This window comes from Haliotis rufescens, unplaced genomic scaffold (genome assembly GCF_023055435.1).
Source record: "Haliotis rufescens isolate VD_foot unplaced genomic scaffold, xgHalRufe1.0.p SCAF_14, whole genome shotgun sequence".
NCBI classification, from domain to species: domain Eukaryota; kingdom Metazoa; phylum Mollusca; class Gastropoda; order Lepetellida; family Haliotidae; genus Haliotis; species Haliotis rufescens.
Window position 1 is genome coordinate 13,376,213 of NW_025963824.1, and position 20,365 is coordinate 13,396,577.

The 20,365-nt window shown below is 39.2% G+C and overlaps 2 long non-coding RNA genes across 3 annotated transcripts; one reads left to right on the top strand and one right to left on the bottom strand.

Annotated features, from left to right (window-relative positions):
- Positions 1-9,363: 9,363 nt before the first annotated feature.
- Positions 9,364-12,629, bottom strand: LOC125379353. Of its 2 annotated transcripts, none has more exons than XR_007220712.1 (4): positions 12,540-12,629; positions 12,011-12,069; positions 10,779-10,850; positions 9,364-10,015 (listed from the first exon to the last, which is right to left on the bottom strand). It is a non-coding gene; the product is annotated as an uncharacterized LOC125379353 (long non-coding RNA). The 2 variants fall into 2 exon arrangements; XR_007220711.1 differs by having other exon boundaries at positions 10,772-10,850.
- Positions 12,630-12,991: 362 nt separating this feature from the next.
- Positions 12,992-19,130, top strand: LOC125379354. The gene is made up of 3 exons (XR_007220713.1): positions 12,992-13,132; positions 13,387-13,468; positions 18,727-19,130. It is a non-coding gene; the product is annotated as an uncharacterized LOC125379354 (long non-coding RNA).
- Positions 19,131-20,365: the final 1,235 nt, after the last annotated feature.

Genomic DNA, 20,365 nt, shown 5'->3' on the forward strand with positions numbered 1-20,365 from the left:
ATATGATTCCTGACAGTCTGGTCCCATATCCTCCTCAAACCAGGGATGCGTCCTGCAGTCTCCATAGCTGCGGCATTCCGATGACGTAGGTGGAACAGTCGAATGTAGCGATCCTGTGCAAGGGTGTTAACTCTTGGTCGGCCGGTTCTCGGACGGTCTCCAGTGGAATTGAACAGTGTGTATCGGTCCCAAAGACGGCAAATGGTGCTGTGGTGGACGTTGAAGTTGCGTGCAACAGAAGACTGCGATTCCCCTCTTTGGATACGTCCTATCGCGATGTTCCGAGTCATTTTACAAAATGAGTTACGAATGCCATAACTTGCACGTGCATTTTGCTTTACTGTTTTCCTCCATGACATTTTGGAACAAATGCCGTTTAAGACATTGCAAGTCAGAACCCTGATATATTTCATTATTGTTTGGTCCCGGTATTTGTAACAGTCATGAAAGATATAATTACGGGAAGAGTTATGTTTTCTCGAGATGATCAGTCATGCGTGACGAAATCTCACGTGCCATGCATGGTATGCCCGTGCAGCATGCTACCCTCGAGTATCTCTAAAAGCAATATATCCAAATGTTAAAATTGCTTTCTTAAGCTCGGTTTTAGACAGTTATTCCATCACATTGTGTGACCATGGCACGAAGGCGATTATCAAACGCCAGAAGATGGCAAATAATCGGCATGCATAACGCAGGAATGTCTTGCAATGCCATTGGTATGAATGTGGGGTATCATCACACTGTCGTAAGCCGTTTAGTCAAGAAACATGCTCAGACAGGTGATGTACAGGACCGTCCCAGATCCGGAAGACCTCCTGTGACGGCACATCGCGAAGACAGGGACCTTCTTCGTCCCATACGAACCCTTTTTAACAAGTACTCGTCTGAAACAGCTGTGGTTGCCCAATCGTCGTTTCAGCACCAGAACCGCCAGGAACCGGCTGAAGGCAGCAGGACTGAGGGCTAGACCATAAAGCGTCCCTTGTTGAGAGATCCCAACACAACTTCTCGTTTAGCATGGTGTATTGCGCGACAGGACTGGAATCAGAGAACCTGGAGACGGATCCATTGGTCAGACAAAAGTCGCTTTCTGCTCCACGTCACTGATGGAAGAACGAGAGTTTGGAGGCACCGGAACACGGCCCACAACCCCACATTAAACCGACCGTTGCATACGGCGGGGGCTCGGTAATGGTTTGTGGGTGTATCTCTCATGATTGCAGGTTAAATTTGGTCACCATAAGGGGCAACATAACAGGGGTACATCCGGGACAGTTTTGCGGCCAGTCGTCGTTCCTCATTTTGACAACCACACTCATGCTACTCGACCACGATACATTGATGACAATGCCAGGCCTCATCGTTCGCATGCAGTCGTGGATTACATGAGGGCCAATACAATAACGACTCTACCCTGGCCAGCAATGAGCCCAGATTTGAACCCCCTTGAACATGTTTGGGATATTCTGGGGCGGCGCATACAGGCACGAGATCCTCCTGTACAAGATTTTCGCCAATTGGAGGCAGCATTGAATCAGGAGTGGTTGTTGTTGACCCATCAACAGATCCAACGTCTGACTGGAGGCATGAGACGTAGGCTGGAATGTGTCATCCGGTTATACCCGCTACTGATCTGTTTCACGTGTCATGACAAGTAGAGACTTTAAGGAACATTTTCACATGAAACATCAAACGTAACTCGTTTACTTAATCCGGCAGCTCCATACTTTTTGAGGTATTGTCTAAGCGCCAAAACAGTACCTGTGGTACCATTTTTGTCAGTAAACTTCAATCACGACTTACCAATATCTTGTTTATTTGTTGTCAAATGTTTATTCTATCCGATGACATTGGTATCGCCCAGCTCCTGTGGTCTGACATCCAATGCCATGATTTTGGCCATTCGTCATGGTTCAGAAATAGGGGTGTGCTTTACTCTTCTTTTTCTTTGTGTATGTATCCAATTTCTATACCGGATTTTTTATGCAGTCAGGTACAATGAAGTACATACTACTTTTTGAAGAGTGTATAACCAACAAATACATAAAGAAAAATCTGTAAAGTGCAATTGAATACCTTGCCCGCTGCTACAACTTATCTTTGTAGGTGGTGACCGATGGTACATATGGTTTCGCCAGAGACCATATACCGATAATTCGTCTCTCATATTGCTTGCAATTATAGAAGCAGGGAGGCTAATTGTATGCTAAATAATCAAATGACAGTGTAACAGAATACTACAAAGCATCCCGCGCGGTTAAGGTATAGTTTTAAATCAGCAAAGAATAGTTACAAGGCGTAATGTCAAATTCGATTCTTGAACATTTCCCTTGCAGATACTGGGTGTACCACATGATATTTGCCGACATGGCCTCGTGGAATGTGTACTTTCGTGCTGAAAGTTCCCGTTCTATACATGCGAGCCTTTTCGCTGGCACTTCACATCATCGTAACGCATACCATCTGCATCTGTCCACCACTGTTTCTGATTAAATAACGCAATGACGACGATAACTCAGCTAAAATCATTGGAAAACGTACAGACTTAGAAAAGGTTAAAGAATAAAAAAATACACATACGTTGAAAACAAATATTTGGAATTTCATACAATCTAGTGAATGATAAATCATTATCTTCTAAATATAATGAATAAATACGCTACGAAATATTGCACTTTTATTATAAGGGTTACGCTATTTTTCGGGGCATTATCATTTGCAGAAGCCCGAGGTCTTCCATTACTGCCCGACGAAGGAGGGCATTGAAAAGCCCAAGGGATTCTGCAAATGATAATGCCCTGAAAATAGCGTTACCGTTATTATAGCTAAAATGGATGGAATTTGTTATCAAATAAAAGAAACAACAATATCGGTTTTGAAACATTTACTGCAATCAACAGGAATGTCATTGACCCACTTTTACAAATATGGAAACGTCATAAAACAAACCAGATGACGTCACTATTGAACGTGACGTCACCTATCCCTAACCTATGACGTCACCTCACAACGGGCGTGATAAAGGCCCGTCGTCAAGCAATATGAGGGCATTATCAAGTTAGAGTAGCCCGCTCATTTTTGATAACATGCGGGCGGTTTAATGATAATTCTATCCATTTTAGCTATGATGTTTTATATTTACACTTGCAGGCTGGTACAACTTATGTTAACATAATATACAGTGCGTCAGGTCATTAGAGTTCATTGACACGACGCCAACATAGTAATCATGTTTGTCGACGAAGAGTAACGATAACGATAATTAACACATATATATAATTCTAGAGGCCAGATCCAAATGAATGGTTATTGTATGACACCTGTGACACGTGTGACTGAGCTGAGATGGAAATGAAACAAAGCATAGCGAGAGCGCCACCCCCACCCATCACCCCCACCACCCTCACACGTAACACAAATAATGTAAGTCTCAACCTGACACTAATGAAACGACATGTGCGCGATGAGGTCAGTGAGCACTCCCAAAGTCTCTGTATGTGACATAATTCCAACCCAAGACTGACATCCGGTCTCTGAAATGAACATATCTTACAGAAAAAAACAGTTCTAAAAGAATCCTTATCAAAATATAATAAAGGAGCCCAGAGACATTCCTCATTTTCAGATACTGCAGTTTCCTAGACTTGCGAAACATTTTAGACTTGAATGAGATTTATTGGATATATTCATATCAGGGTCTACAGGACAGACTATTCCCTTATTCCTAGGGTACCATATCTGTAGCAGGGACGGTGTGTGTGGGCGTGGGTTGGGGGCGGGGTGATGCTTTAGGACGGTATTGGTGGATGGGATGTAGTTTTCGATTTTTCTGAAAATAAGAACGAATCGGTCATTAATAGGTGATGAATTAACTGGAACAGAAAGTCATCGAAATCCGCCTTTATGAATATGTGCATTAAACCACAAAACCATAAAATCACATTTCACCATAAGGGTAACCAAAACGCTTGTTCATCTTACATCATGATGATTCATTCAAATTATTCCTTCAACTGCTGAAATGTTTTTCATACATTTATACATATGCGAGGGATCGACGTACGTACTGTTATCACTACGAAGTCACACCATCAAGTCAGCAGTATGGTTTGGTTTGTTGTTTTACGCCACACTCAGCAATATTCCAGCTATATGACGGCGGTCTGCAAATAATCGCGTCTCAACAAGACAATCCAGTGATTTAAATCATGAACATCGATCCACGCAATTGTGATCGATGACATGCATCAACAAAGTCAGCGAGCCCGACCACCCGATCCCGTTAGCCGCCTTTTATGACAAGCATTGTCGCCTTTTACGGCAAGCATGGGTTGCTGAAGACCTATTCTAGCCCGGATCTTCACGCGTCCGGCAGGATGGGGTATATACAAGCAATACTATTTACATGTAGATATATACAAGGACCACTATGTGCCAGGTCAGCACATAATGAGGTAGTGGTGGTCAAGCTTGGTCAAGGATGAGACCTCTTCACTTCGTGTTGTTGTTTTATGTGCAAGGGAGGTCGCCTTCCGGTTGATCTGTCCTTCTTTGGTACTCATGGGAAGACATACTATCTATTGGGATTTTAGAATGGACTTGAATTTCGTGTTTCCATCTGCCGAGTATATTGGCGTACCACTTTTTTAGCCAATGTTTGGGTATGAAGGCGCCACTCTTCACCTCTGCATCGCGGCTCGTAAATATGAACAGCAATAATTGAGAAATGACATAGTTGCATGTTTCTCGGACAATCCGGGACAAGCTGAATAGCGATTGGTAACCATTGTTTCGTGAAGATAACGTGTTCAAGGATTTTATGTGCGTTTTACTAAGACGTTCATCTCACGATGGCAATTTGCACCGCTTTGAAGCAAAGGTTTAGCAATATTTCGACAGAGCACAACAGGAATGTTTATTTGTGTTTTGTTTGTTGTTAAACGCCGCACCCAGCACTATTTCAGCTATTATACCGCGGTCTGTAAATAACGGAGTTTCCACCAGACAATCCAGTGATTAACACCATGAGCTTTCATCTACGCAATTGGGATACAATGACACGCATCAACCAAGTCTAGGAGTCAGACCACCCGATCCCGTTAGTCGTTTCTTACGAAAAGCCTAATCGCCCATTACGGCAAACATGGGTTTCTGAAAACCTATTCTCTACCCGGATCTTCACAGGTCCACAGCAGCAGTGAACACGATCCATATTTCCTATGTGTGAATTGTTTCGGAGTTCAACTTCCCTACCGTTTTTTTTTCAAATTACAAAGAGATCACTTGAACTATGAAATCAAATCCGGTCGGTTGGAGTGTGGATCCACATTTGAAAAGAGTCACAGCATTTGATAATCCGGATGGGGATTTTTATCATAATAACCTGTTCCCGGAAATAAAATATATTTCGTCTTATGCGTATATCTGAAATAATCGATCACTGGCCATCCCCGCGAATATTAAATGCTTGTCCCTGAAAGCGACTAAAGCGACTGGTGGCCTTGACTGATAACGTGTCATTGTACACCGATGGCGTTGGGCGTTGGGTTATGTCCATCAATGCATTGATTATTTACAGCCCGCTGTGGTAGTGGTGGAATATGGCTTACCAACATATTCTTTCCTTCCCTGCGGACATGTCTCGTGTAGCATAAGGGTGCAAAACAGACTGACTGATTTAGAAGGGGAGAAAGAGAGAGATAGAGAGAGAGAGAGAGAGAGGGAGAGAGTGAGAGAGAGATAAGCCGTCTATAAAGAGAGAAGGGGAAACAGGAGAGAGAGAGGGGAGATAGAGAGAGAGAGAGGGTGAGAGAGAGAGTGAGTGAGAGATAAGACGTCTATAAAGAGAGAAGTGGAAGGGGGAGAGAGAGGGGCGAGAGAGAGGAGAAGAGAGAGGAGGGAGAGAGAGAAAGAGGTATTTAAAAAGAGAAGGGGAAGGTGTGAGAGAGTGGAGAGAGAGACGGGCGAAGAGAGGGAGAGAAAGACATCTATAAAGAGAGAAGGGGAAGTAGTGAGAGAGAGAAAAGAGACCAAGAGAAAGAGAGAAGACACGCAAAGATAGGGAAAAAAGAGAGACATAGAGAGAAGTGAGAGATATGCAGACAGAGACAGCGAAAGAGATGGAGTGAGAGAGAGAGAGAGAGAGAGAGAGAGAGAGAGAGAGAAAAAAAATAGAAAATAGGTATTTAAAGAGAAAAGGGTGAGAGAGAGGAAAAAGAGACCAAGATAAAGAGAGAAGACACACAAGAGAGGGAAAAAGAAAAGAGACATAGAGGGATGTGAGAGAGATACAGACAGAGACAGCGAAAGAGACGGATAGAAAGAGAGTGGGCGAGAGAGACACAGAGAGAGTCAGAGAGAGTCAGAGAGCGAGAGAGAGAGAGCGAGTGAGACCGAGAGAGAGAGAGTGAGACAGAGAGAGTGTGAGAGAGAGAGAGTGTGAGACAGAGAGAGACACACACACCCACACACAGAGACAGAGACAGAGAAAGAGAGAGCGAGAGAGAGAGAGAGTGAGACAGATAGCGAGAGAGAGTGAAACAGACACAGAGAGAGAGAGCGAGAGAGACAGAGAGAGAGAGAGAGAGAGAGAGAGAGACGGGGTAGGAAGAGAAAGAGTCTGTGGAACATGTATCTGGCGTTCTTCAGGTATTGTTCGCGTGGTGTTGTCAAGGCAACAAAACACAATTCAGTGTTCAATGATTTATTCATCTCCATACAAAAAGGTAGAAAAGTAGAAAATAATCACATTTATACCAAGCATTCACTATAGTTACAAACTATTTACAATATTTGTCCACACTTAACATCATCACATCTATTCGATCCAATTTCGAAATCTACTTATCTTAAATTAAACCTAGAAATTGTAAATGATGACATTATCAGTTTAAGTGACATATTCATCCGTTTTGCTATTGGACAAAACAATACTTTGTGAAAGTGTTAACAATATTTTTACAAGTCCGATATATACAAAAGTTGAGATTTCTTGATATAAATACGACTGATAATACTTCGTGCTAACGAAATACATGTATTTACAATATACAAAAAGATGCACAAGTAATAATCATATTGACCAAGGCAATGCTTAACATCTATTGAGTAGTATAATTTGAGAGCTATATTTTCCTCTTCGCTTTCACCATTCATTCATTCTCGACCCGTGAAGATCCGGGCTAGAAAAGGTCTTCAGCAACCAATGCTTGCCGTAAAAGGCGACTTTTCTTGTCATAAGTGTCGACTAACGGATCGGGTGGTCAGGCTCGCTGACATGGCTGATGCATGTAATCGTACCCCAATGGCGTTGATGCTCATGATGTCCATTACTGGAATGTCTATTCCATACTCGATTATTTACAGACCGCCATCAAATTGTTGGTCAAGCAGACGCTTCAGTTCACCTTGTGTTGGTCAAGCAGGTGCTTCAGTTTACTTTGTGTTGGTCAAGCAGATGCTTCAGTTCATCTTGTGTTGGTCCAGCAGGTGCTTCAGTTCACCTTGTGTTGGTCCAGCGTGTGCTTCAGTTCACCTTGTGTTTGTCAAGCAGGTGCTTCAGTTTACCTTGTGTTGGTCAAGCAGGTGCTTCAGTTCAACTTGTGTTGATCAAGTAGATATTTCAGTTCACCTTGTGTTGGTCCAGCGTGTGCTTCAGTTTACCTTGTGTTGGTCCAGCAGGTGCTTCAGTTCACCCTGTGTTTTCAAGCAGATGCTTAAGTTCGCCATGTGTTGGTCAAGCAGGTGCTTCAGTTCACCTTGTGTTGGTCAAGCAGGTGCTTCAGTTCACCTTGTGTTGGTCAAGCAGATGCTTCAGTTCACCTTGTGTTGGTCAAGCAGGTGCTTCAGTTCACCTTGTGTTGGTCCAGCAGGTGCTTCAGTTCACCTTGTGTTGGTCAAGAAGGTGCTTCAGTTCACCTTCTGTTGGTCAAGCAGATGCTTCAGTTCACCTTGTGTTGATCAAGCAGGTGCTTCAGTTCACCTTGTGTTGGTCAAGCAGGTGCTTCAGTTCACCTTGTGTTGGTCAAGCAGGCACAGCAAAAAAAGTGTAGGTTTCCGTCTTCCGGAAACCTTCCGGATACCTACCCATTTTGGATCCGGCCCGGATACCTTCCGGAAACTTTCCGGAAACCTTCAAAAAAAAATGTCAAAATTTGGGGGGTGCATTTTGTTCACTTAAGTGTGAAACACATAAAAAAATTAACTTGAAAATAACAAGCAATTTGAAGGTTGTTGAAGGCATCTGGAAGGTTTCCGGAAGGTTTCCGGAAGGTATCCGGATGCAAATTTTCTTCATGACTGTGCATTACAGGTAGCTGTTGTAATATTCTGGGTTACTTTAATGGTAAATATCCTCCTAAAACATTTTTGGAGAAGACAATTGTTCAATTTCATATATTGTCCTTTTCAGATGTTAATGGTATTTAATGAACAAACATCAGTTCTCGTTTAATGATATCCTTAAATTTCATGTCCAGACTTCCAGTTTGTACTGAGAAAAAGAAAAAGTCATTGACAATGTGCTCACATGGGCCTTTGGTTCTAGTGAGATGATAATAAGACTATTTGTAACGGCACATGTACTTGTTATATCCAAAATACTAACTTCATTGAAATTTGCCTCACCCTAGTTTTATGGTACTACAGTAAGCTCCTCCTCAGTTACTGTGAATTCTTTTATTAAAAGGGATTAAGAGTTAATTTGACACTGGAGTTGTAACCACTGCACATATATGTGTATTCAAATAATATAACAACTATGTGCTTAATACTTCACAAATATCTCCAGAAATAGGCATTTTAGTTATAATTGCAGAAATACTTTATGAATGACCCCTTCACTATTGCCTTGATCTTACACTTCAACCCTTCAAGAGTTATCACTTTTGAGTGTGAATTTGACCTTCAATATCAGTGATAAATATTTCAAAAACATTTCAAAGAGCTATCCAGCACATAAACCAAATATGCAGTCCTTTGGTAGAATTCAACATATCATTGACCAAAATATGGAAGTAATGTAACCAGTATATGTATAAGAGTTACTAAGACTTCTGCAGAAAAGGCAATTTAGGGGAAAATGTAGTATATATAGATCACACACAACCTTTTTCCAACTTCGACCCCTGTCCAAAGGAAGAGTTAGACTACAAACAAACTTTTTGTCTGGTTGTGACTTTGACCTTTGACATAACAGATCAATGTGTCATCAGACGTTTTCAGAGCAAAGGAAACATGTGTTATTTATCTTGAGATGCCCAAGCAATGCATGGTTTCATAAGATAAGTGTGGCTATTAAACTGAGGCAAAATCATGAAACATCCCCATTTACACAGCTGGCAAATGAAACATAAGCAACAATCAAATTATCAATTTCTTTTATTCATATGCCTATAGTATATCGCACATTGAATAGTGTTCACATGATGGTTCCTGATGCAGTATGCAATTTCATCCTATTCTTCAATACTCATAACAGAGTGTGATAACTGTTCACTTGACAGTACCTACGGATTATGTTCACCAGTTCAGAGAACTTACTTTCCCTCAATCCTCCTTTTCTTTCTATATTGCCATGGATGAACAGCAACCAGGATGAGGGGATACCAGTTGGACTCTATCTCTGCTGCATTGTGTTAGTAGAATTGTGAACTTTCCATTTGGTGTTTGGGTCCACATTTAAAGACAATAAGTCCCATTTATCATTCCTTTCAAGTGTTTACCATATGGCTCAAGACAAGAATTTCCTGAAAGTCCTGGAAGAATTCCACTCCAGCTTGGCATTGGTTGGTCTTCTCACATTAGCCAGATCAGCCTTTGTGTGTCCCTGTACCATTTGGCATACAACTTCTCGGTCGGCCTCCATTGAAATGACAGGACCCTCGTCATCGCTGTCTGCAAATCACCTCTGATATCTGAAGGGGTGCAGTCTCTGTTTAGGACTCCCTTGTCTGGTCTTCCAGACTGTCAACCTGGAGTACTCATCCAGGGATCTCAAGCAGGACTTCAGTTTCTGCAGCATTATGTAAAAAGATTTTAGCAATCAAAAAGAATTGTTGCCACATGTACTTACAGATAGAAGGCAGCAAAATCACTTAAGTTGTCATATGTGAGTCTTGTTATATGCTTAACATTTAAGATAATCACATCTCAAATCTCAACCAGACAAACCAGTGACTAATGTTATGAACTCGGTCCAGACAAACTGATGATAACTATTATGGACAATATCCCACATCACTGTGGTATGATTACATGCGATCAATGAGCCCACTCAATCACTACCTTATCTATTAATTAGGCTTGGAATGCTGGGAATCTTTTTAAGAGATGTCATTTAGTGATTGTTTCAACTCATCAACATGGAAAAATATATATTTACAATCCTTGTCATATAGCCAAACTATTGCTGGATGCAGTGTTAAATAAATGAGTTGGCTTTAACACTGCTTTGAACAGTATTCCAGATATATCAGCTCATGTTAGCTTGATGTGGGAAGAAAGCCCTAAGTGATGCAGGTCTTTGATGAATCCCACGAGCATGTGTATAATGCTGACAAACCTAGCAACATAATCGGGGAGAACCAGGATTTGAACCCATGACTATAGGCTTCTGCTAAGCCCAAGAGATGCAACTCTGCACAGAAAATTGCAGTGCCTTAGATAATAGGACATCCGTGCCCACAGCGATAATGAACAAACTGAAGACATATTTGCAAAATAACCATATGAACATGTGAACCAAACAGAATAATTTCAAAATATTTACCACTCACTGTTGCTCTTCTATTGTCTTTCTTTGCATTGATGCTGCACAGATGACTGTCTCTTTTATTCATCCGGACATTCTACAAACATAAGTAGCATTCACATCACAGAAAAATTTCCAAACTGTACATGTTGTACATTTGATTCAAATGAAAAGACCCCGGTTGTGATTCCGACTTAGAACTACCCTAATCATATTAATTCATGTCAAACATTCAGAGATGACATTTATCCCCATATTTAACAAATGTCAAAACAATATTTTGACAACAAAGTCAGGGTCATTCAACACATACATTGCATAGGAAATAACTTGTTCGACAATGCAGAGAGATCCTCACCGAGGTGAATATCATTCCATGAATTATTGCCAAATTTTCTTGAAATGCAGATTAATGCAATGCAGTATTTACTTTTATTTCTAGGCTATTTGTTTGGCTTTTCCATGGCACTGTTTTGACAGAGATCTAACCTTGATATGACACTTTGTTCAGAAATGATATAAATAAGAGAATACTTTATTATTCCCGAGAAAATTTGGGTTACATTGTAAAAGCACAGAGAAACAAGTATAAGATTCATGATTTAAGTTAAATACACTCGACCCGTGAAGATTCCGGGGTAGAATAGGTCTTCAGCAACCCATGCTTGCGGTAATAGGCCATTATGCTTGTCGTAAAAGGCAACTAACGGGATCGGGTGGTCAGGCTCGCTGACTTGGTTGATGCTTGCCATTGATCCCAATTGCGTGGCTCGATGCTCGTGATATCAATCACTGGGTTGTCTGGTCCAGACTCGATTATTTACAGACCGCCGTCATATAGCTGGAATATTGCTGAGTGCGGCGTTAAACAACAAACCAACCTAAATACACTCATACATACACACAGAAACACAACATCCAAACAACAGGGTTAGAAATTGGCACTAGTCATTTTGACATTTTAAAGGTTTTGCTATATGCTATCATTTTAGGACTAGTGGACTGAAAGTGTTAGTTCCTACCGCTGCAAACACTAATCAACTAATGAATTGGGTGGTCAGACTAGGTCGTCATCATACTCTGGGGGCATGGAACTTTGCTGATAATAACAATCACTAGATTGCCTGGTCCATGTTCAATTATTTACAGGCTGCCATCACAGAGCTGGACTATTGTGAGTGTGATGTTTCACATTGCATTGAAATATACCATGATGAATACATGTAGTTTGTATTTATCACAAACAAAAATACTCACTCAATACTTGGTATCCTCCCTGAGGATGTCTGTGAACCTCCCCACAAACCCTGAACATGCTGAAACAGAAAACAACTAACTTGTCTTTATCCTTTCAATGTTTCAGTGTGAATTTGTTAAAGATTGATAAGCTGTCATTATTCATTGTGATCCATATCTCACTTTCAGGCGGTTCAGGTGGCAACACATGATTGGAATTGAATGCCACATTTTGTTTGACATGCACTTTGCCAGATTTATACCCTTGGTAACTAACCCTCATCATCAAATCCCAGCGTTATGAGAATAAGGACACGACCCTTAAAAGTCCTGCACCTTTAGCTCTTATGCAAGCCCAAATAGAAATACCATGTCACAACAAACACTTGATCATAATAATAACAAAGGGTTTCCGAAAACAACAAAACTAAAAGGCCCTTGACGTTTACAGTAGTAACATGGAGATCAGGAAAATATCTAAATCAATCCATTCCATAAGATCTCTGTATAAAAATCATGGAACATTATGTCTCGAAGCCCTGCTACGTACCTGGCATCTGCAAGCTGCTCTTCCTTCCTTCGGCTGCCAATCGAGTTTTCGAAATACTTGACGTCCTCTTTGTGGATGGCTCAGGTGGATTTCGACCGGGATTTCCGTGTTAGAGGTGATTGAGAACAATGTTTCGATACACGAGGTAAGCATATCGCAATCAAGCATCACGGTGTGCATCGATTACACGAGGTTTAAGTGTTTGTTTACATTTGTGTTCCAAAATGGCGCCCTCGGTCATACAGGGAATTATGGGTAGACTTGCTTGTCCCGGAATAACACGAGTTGGTCACGAATGACGAGCGGTCATTTCTGCAGCAGTTACGGAAAGAGACGAGGTTGGCCGATTACAGTTCATACAGGCCATATTGGGAGCCGCGGGGATTTCGACAGTGTGTATTAGGAAGTATATCTATGTGGTGTATGGAATATGCGTTTGCCTACCATGCCAGGCAGTGTCACAAGGGATATCCCAGCGGATGTAATATTCCTACAGCAGAAATGTTTCACAACCTCGACTGCAGGGAGCTGAAGACGTGACATATTCAGACAGAGACCATAATACATAGACTGTTATATGGTCTCTGATTCAGGTAAGGAATATGTTAATAATATTGATCACGTATTAAAGTTATTTATCTTCTGTAAGCCACTTATTCTGTTTTATATATGTTAGTAAATGTGTGATTTAATTTTTGTAGGATAAGCAATCTACCTAACTTATGTTAATCCTTGCTATTGTATATGATGTAAAAATATGTTTGCTTACTTATATTTCTTTATCTAGATACTCTAAAGTGACTCATTTTTTTAGTTCATACTGTACCGACTAAACTTACTTTTGCAGGTGTGAAGAATCAAGAACAAATTAAATGACAGGAGTTTTGCAACAGTGAACATTGTGAAGTGGAAGATAAGACATTTGAAAGGTATGGATATTTTCACTTGAACTTGTTGAAGAATACCGTGATGACAACTTTATCATGTTGGGAATTTTGGCGGTGGGGTAGCCTAGTGGTTGAAGTGCTGAAGACCAAGGCTCGATTCTTGTCATGGGTACAATGTGTGAAGTCTATGTCAGGTGTCCCTTGCTGTGGTATTGCTAAAAACAGCGTAAAACCCTCCCCATTCATGTGGGGATTCCGGGTTGGAATTGGTCCCCATCAACCTATGCTAGTTGTAAGAGAGGGTTATACTATAAAGGGAAATAGCACCTCGCCTACTATTGCCTGGTGAAAACAGCACCTTGTTATTTTTTTTACCTCGGGTCTGAATATGCCCGAATACATGAAATTAAACTTGCATGGTCACTTGTAAACACAAATAACTGAGAAATGTTCAAAAAGGTTTACATTAAAAACTAGCATCTACTCGCCGACTCTGATTTGGAGATGCAACTAAACTTATTGTGAAAATATAATATGCTTTGATTTCTATGAAGTAAAATAAATGCAATTAAACTTGCAAACACAAATAATTGTTAGATGTTAATCACCTAAAAATAGTTTACATTAGAAATTAGCCTCTGCTCAAATTTACTCATGATTCTGATTGGGAGGTGCAACTAAACTTATCATTGAAAGATCACATGCTTTGAAGTCTTAAGTAGCTTTACTCAGATTAGCTCAATGTCAAGCTGAAACTGAGTCTGGCGAAAATTACAAGAAACTGGACAACAGGTATACTATATATGTCATATTTATTTTAGTAAGTAGGAAATAAATAGTAATTTTATAGAAATTTCATTGATATATCTTTCGGCCAGGAATCAACATGTCTCTCCAGATAACAGACAACAATTAGTAGCCCATTTTGCCAAAACAAGGTGCTGTTTTCGTCCGAGAAATCAGTGACATTTTGCTGAGGTGCCGTTTTAGCCTCACCCATAAGAGATAACCTAATAGATCAGGTGATCAGGCTCGGTGACCTGGTTCATGGCATCTTACAGTGACCATCTAACAGTGTGGATTGATGTTCACAATATCAATCACTGGATTGTCTAGAATTTTGGGCCTACCTTTAGAATACAGTACCTAACTTTTCAAACAGGTCACAGTACCCTGTGGTGTAATTCGTAGTATTCTGTTGCCTGACACACTGGCAAAACAATGCCTTGTGATGTCAGGGGTCATTGGATGTGCATATATATGCTCTTTTCAGTGGTCTATCGTCTCCACACGCTATGTTGTTGCATAAGTTTTAATTATTTGGTTACTAAATATTGTTTTAAACATTTTTATTTCACAACTTGTGAACTGGATGGGTAAACAAGCAAAAACTTATTTGAATACCGCTCCAGAATTAGAATACAATATATGACAAAAGTACAGTCAATGAATACAATTATATACATGTTCTTATTATAGAAACTACGTTGTCGGCGCTGTCAGGTCGCATTTTTAGTAGTAATAGTGTACTGCAATATACGGCAAGGAATAGTATTATAAATTTAAGATGCTATGTAAAATCACAATACCTATTGGATAGCTGAATGTAGTCTTGTACTGATTTAAGAATTTCTAAGTTTATTTTTGACGTCCTTTCAGGATTACCTAATAGAATTGAATTTAGATCATATCCCTTAACATAATAGTACATATTCTGTCTTAAATCATTGTAATTTGGGCATATGAGAAAGAAGTGAAGTGCATCTTCAGTGTGATGGCCACAGCTACATGCAGGATTATCTTATAAATATTGCCTGCGGATGCACATTTTATAACAAGTGCTTGTTTATTTTCTATATGCTTTTATTTCATTTTTTACTTATTACAGTGGTTAAAATGATTATAAATATAAATTGAAACTTATAATGTGCAATAAGCGGGTTATAGCTGAAACGACACCTTAGCAAAACGGCACTGACTGGCGAAATATTATTACTTGACGAAAATGATACCTTATTTTTTTTTTACCTTGGTAAAATAAATGAAATTAAACTTGGATTGATAAATTGCAAAGACCAATAATTGTGAAATGTTAAAACAAGTTTACATTAGAAATTAGCCTCTACTCCAACTTATCCTATACCCGACTCAATTTATTGTGATAACATGCTTTGAAGTAAAATATATGGAATTAAACAAACACAAATACATGTAGTTGTTAAACGTTGAAACAAGTTTACCTTCGAAATTAGTCCCCTACTCCAATTTACTCACCGACTCTGATTGGCAGACACAGCTCACTTGTTGTGAATGTATTTTTCACTTTAAAGTTTAAAGTACTTAATGTCAAGCTGAAACTGTATTTAAGAATCCTAACATGGTGCTGTCAGATTACAATTTTTCACAATGGCCTTTCGATGTGTCATTTGAACATGTTGAAAGGTTTTACAAGGGATATTTGTCAGTAATAACTGATGCTATTTCTGCCCTTACATTACAACAAATAAATCAGCCAATATGGAACTATTTTATTGATATGTGGCAACAAACATACTTCAGGCTGTACAGTTTACAAATTGTTTAATATCTATGTCATCTTGTTCCTCCTTATGTCTGGGCAGTTGCTCGCTACAATTTCGGAACTTCTTTACAGTTACAGACAGAAAATACCAGAACCGTTAACTACTACAAATCAAATACTGTATGGGTTTCATTGAAAGTGTCGCCACAACTGAAAATCTTCAAATACCTGTATTTGGCTATAACTTTGACTATTTTTTTTCTGTTCCTGCCTATTATCTATTCCTGCCTCATTTATTTAAGTGCACACATATATCACAGATAAACTCCTGAAGTCTATGAAAGTTATTTACAAGTTATACACATAAGGACTTAAAGGTGGAGAATGTATTAATGTCAACTTTATTATGATGATCACAACATTTCGGAGTATGTACTTACTCCTTCATTGGGTTAATATTCACAATTCTGCTCCAAATGCTTAGATCAATGCTCATATTGTCAACCATATTTGCCATTTTTATATCATATTCATGTGTATAATACATTTTATTTCTAATAATGGCGTAATTGAGACACACAAATATAAAGTAACCCAATACTTTCCGTAACGGGCGACAATGCTTGTCTAAAGAGTTGACTTACACCATCAGGTGGCGATCAGGCTCGGTGACTTGGTTGATGCATGTCATTGATCCCAATTGTGTGGGTCGATGCTCATGATGTCAATCACTGGACTGTCTGGTCCAGACTCGATTATTTACATATTATGATATAGCCGGAATATTGCTTGAGTGCGGCATAAAACAACAAACCAAATCATAAGTGCGGGATGAGTGATTTGAAATTAGCAAGTTTTATGTGACCTTCAATCACTACAACCTGATCTGAGTCTTGAAAAGATATGTTTTTGATTCAGTGAAAATTTGCATCATGAGAGTTTCAACTGTAGATACAGGTAATCTGTTTTTTGTACAGTTTCTGTTTATTCAATGTATATGTTGTTCAAATAAGCTTTGCCTCTTCACCAACCCTATTCCTCTTTTGGAATAAATAGTGTCTAATAATTCAAACACCATCACAACTAATCATCCTAGTAAACACAACAAAGAAATGCACATCAAAAACGTCATTATTATTATTTCTTATCTCTGATAAATTAGAAAAAACTGTTATCCAGCAAGATACATTTCCTTGGTCCCAAGAAGCATGTTACATAATAAACTGACTCGATAAGTTTAATAGCAGTCAGCGTGGTTGTAAAGGCAAACTAAGCCGTCACTACTCAATTAATTAATTAACAGACAATTGCAAGTACTAATACCCACCCGACACTAATTGCCCTGTTAATCCCTAGTCCACAATGAGTTGACATTGAGTTCATTTTGCTAATTAGCTGTTTTTAGAGTAGCAAGGTAATAAACATCAAAGGTGGGGCAGGCTTTGATCATGTGTTCTGTAGAAGAGATGATGTCACTTGTTTTATGTTTATTTAGGATTAGCTACATCCCTTGATGCTACCAAGGCAGCCCTTGAGATTATCAGACAGTTTGGCTAGACACAAACTGATGTCTCCCTTGTAGCACACTATGTGTCAGACACAGACTTTGACCACTCTGTGCAGATGCATATCAGTGCATAAAGAACATTGGGTAGATGATTCAATAATGCGACACAAGTCAAAGTTGGGTTTCACTGTATTTAGAAACAGATGATGGATCCAAAACTTTATAACAGTAATTATGATTAATTTAAACTTTGCCAGGCCAATATTTTGGCAGATTTGCATGTTATTGTTAATCTTCATTTAGTAAATTTTCAAAAAAGATATGATAAAATATGATAATGAGTCATGAATATTTGAATTCAGATCAGAACAAACAGGGAGGGTCACCCAAAAATGTGAGAGTCTCTAGGGGAGGCTTTTGACAAAATGGACTTTGCATTTTCTTTCAGGGAGGGTTGTGTCAAAAATGAATGAGAACATACCGGTAATACATGACCGGCCCCTTTAATGTAATATACATAGTTTTTAGTTGATGGTTCAGGTTGTACTTTTCAGTTGAATTTCTTACCACTGTCTATGATGGATTACCAATTAACGGTAGATATTAAATATCCATAATAACTTAGATAAATGCTTCTACAGTCTCATCCTAATTTGTCAAAATTTGAGTTTCAATATAGCTTCCATTAATGAATTAATGAATTTGGTGAGAATATCTATTGTCTGAATTCCTAATATACTTTCTTTTGTATTTGGTGTGCAAGGGTAGCCTAGTGGGTGAAACAGTCTCTGAAACCCGGGTTCAATTCACCACATGGGTACAATGTGTGAAGCCCATAGCTGGAATATTGCTAACAAGCTGCATGAAACTATACCAACTCACTCGTTCATTATGTTGTATTTTGAGATCACTTACATGACATGTGTTTTGATAATTATGAATAGTTGCATTTATGTATAAGAACCTATGTAACTTAGTATTGCATAGTCTTGTTTACCCTTCCTTACATTTTGATGTAATGCAAACATTCAAGCAAAATTCAGGTGAACCTTGTGGTATTGTTTTAGAAGACCGGATACATTTTTGTATTTTCTGAACACTTTTCTGTTTGCAATGGCTTATTTACATGTTCAAAGATTGGTTAAATATCAGTTGCAAGATAAATTGTCAATACCTCACTGTTCAAGAAAACAACTTTAAACATTTGTAAATATGTGTGTGTTTCATAACTTTTGACTAACAAGTTTCTAAAGATGTTGTGAAATGTTTCAGGTACCTGGATTTCACAATCTGACACCAGCTACATTTAAGAAGATCTTGCTCACACAATTCAGACAAGGGACTCGCCGGATGATGAACAGTACTCCTGATAACAACCAACAGATTCACCTCAGAAAGTGATGATTCTGAATGAATAATGCCACATCAGTGTTACTGTAGGTGGTTTTATTATGACACTAATGAAGTCTGAATGAATTTATGCCAAAGCACTGTGACTATGTCCAGTTTGTGTACACCGATGCTGACTATACAAATCTGAATGACTTTTGTGGTTTACTGCAGAAACATAATTGACTTTAGATTTTCTTCTTCAATAAAATTCTTCTGAGATTTGACTAATTTGTTTATTTAGAAAATGGCATTGAAGCATCTGTTCTGTAAGGCCTTGCAAACACCACTGGAGTTCCTCTTCTTGCTTGATCAGTTTTCAATTTGTGATATGTACCAATGAAATGCCATATAATCAATAAATAAGATTTTTTTCCAAAAACATGATTTGTTTTGCTTCATTAGCATAAAGACATATAATACTGATCAGCCATAACATAGGTGCTGAACAAATATAAAATGTACTAATGCCCTGAATGTTTTCCTACTATAAATACAGCTCACTTAACAAAAGTTGTAGTTCCACCTTAGTAGACAAATGACATTGATATTTTTTCTGTACTTTATTTAGGTGTTTTCTATGGATGCCATTAGTCTTATGCACCAATTTGGGACAATTGTATTCTGTTTTATATTCCCATGAAACTACACTGTCCCGATATAACAAGTACTGATACCGTTCCAAACTAATCTGTTAATCTCACCAGGGCCAAATGCCAAAGCACATAGCCAATGACTTTCCATTTTTTTCTGAGTGAGAATGCTGTTTTGCCACTTTTAGCAATATTGCAACAATATCATGGTGGGGGACACCAGCAATAAGCTTCACACATTGGACCCATGTCGCGAAACAACTTGTGAACAATGCATGCCCACATATCTCAGTTTGAGGAGGATATTTACAACTAAAATAACACAGAATATTACAACAGGTACCTGTAATGCACAGGCTAACATTATTTACCAGAAGCAAGTCATGAAGAAAATTTGCATCCGGATACCTTCCGGAAACCTTCCGGAAACCTTCCGGAAACCTTCCAGATGCCTTCAACAACCTTCAAATTGCTTGGTATTTTCAAGTTAATTTTTTTATGTGTTTCACACTTAAGTGAACAAAATGCACCCCCCAAATTTTGACATTTTTTTTGGAAGGTTTCCGGAAGGTATCCGGGCCGGATCCAAAATGGGTACGTATCCGGAAGGTTTCCGGAAGGTTTCCGGAAGACGGAAACCTACACTTTTTTTGCTCTGAGGTGCTTCAGTTTACCTTGTGTTAGTCAAGCAGGTGCTTCAGTTCACCTTGTGTTGGTCAAGCAGGTGCTTCAGTTCACCCTGTGTTTTCAAGCAGGTCTTTCAGTTCGCCCTGTGTTTTCTAACAGGTGCTTCAGTTCACCTTGTGTTAGTCAAGCAGGTGCTTCAGTTCACCCTGTGTTTTCAAGCAGATGCTTAAGTTCACCATGTGTTGGTCAAGCAGGTGCTTCAGTTCACCTTGTGTTGGTCAAGCAGGTGCTTCAGTTCACCT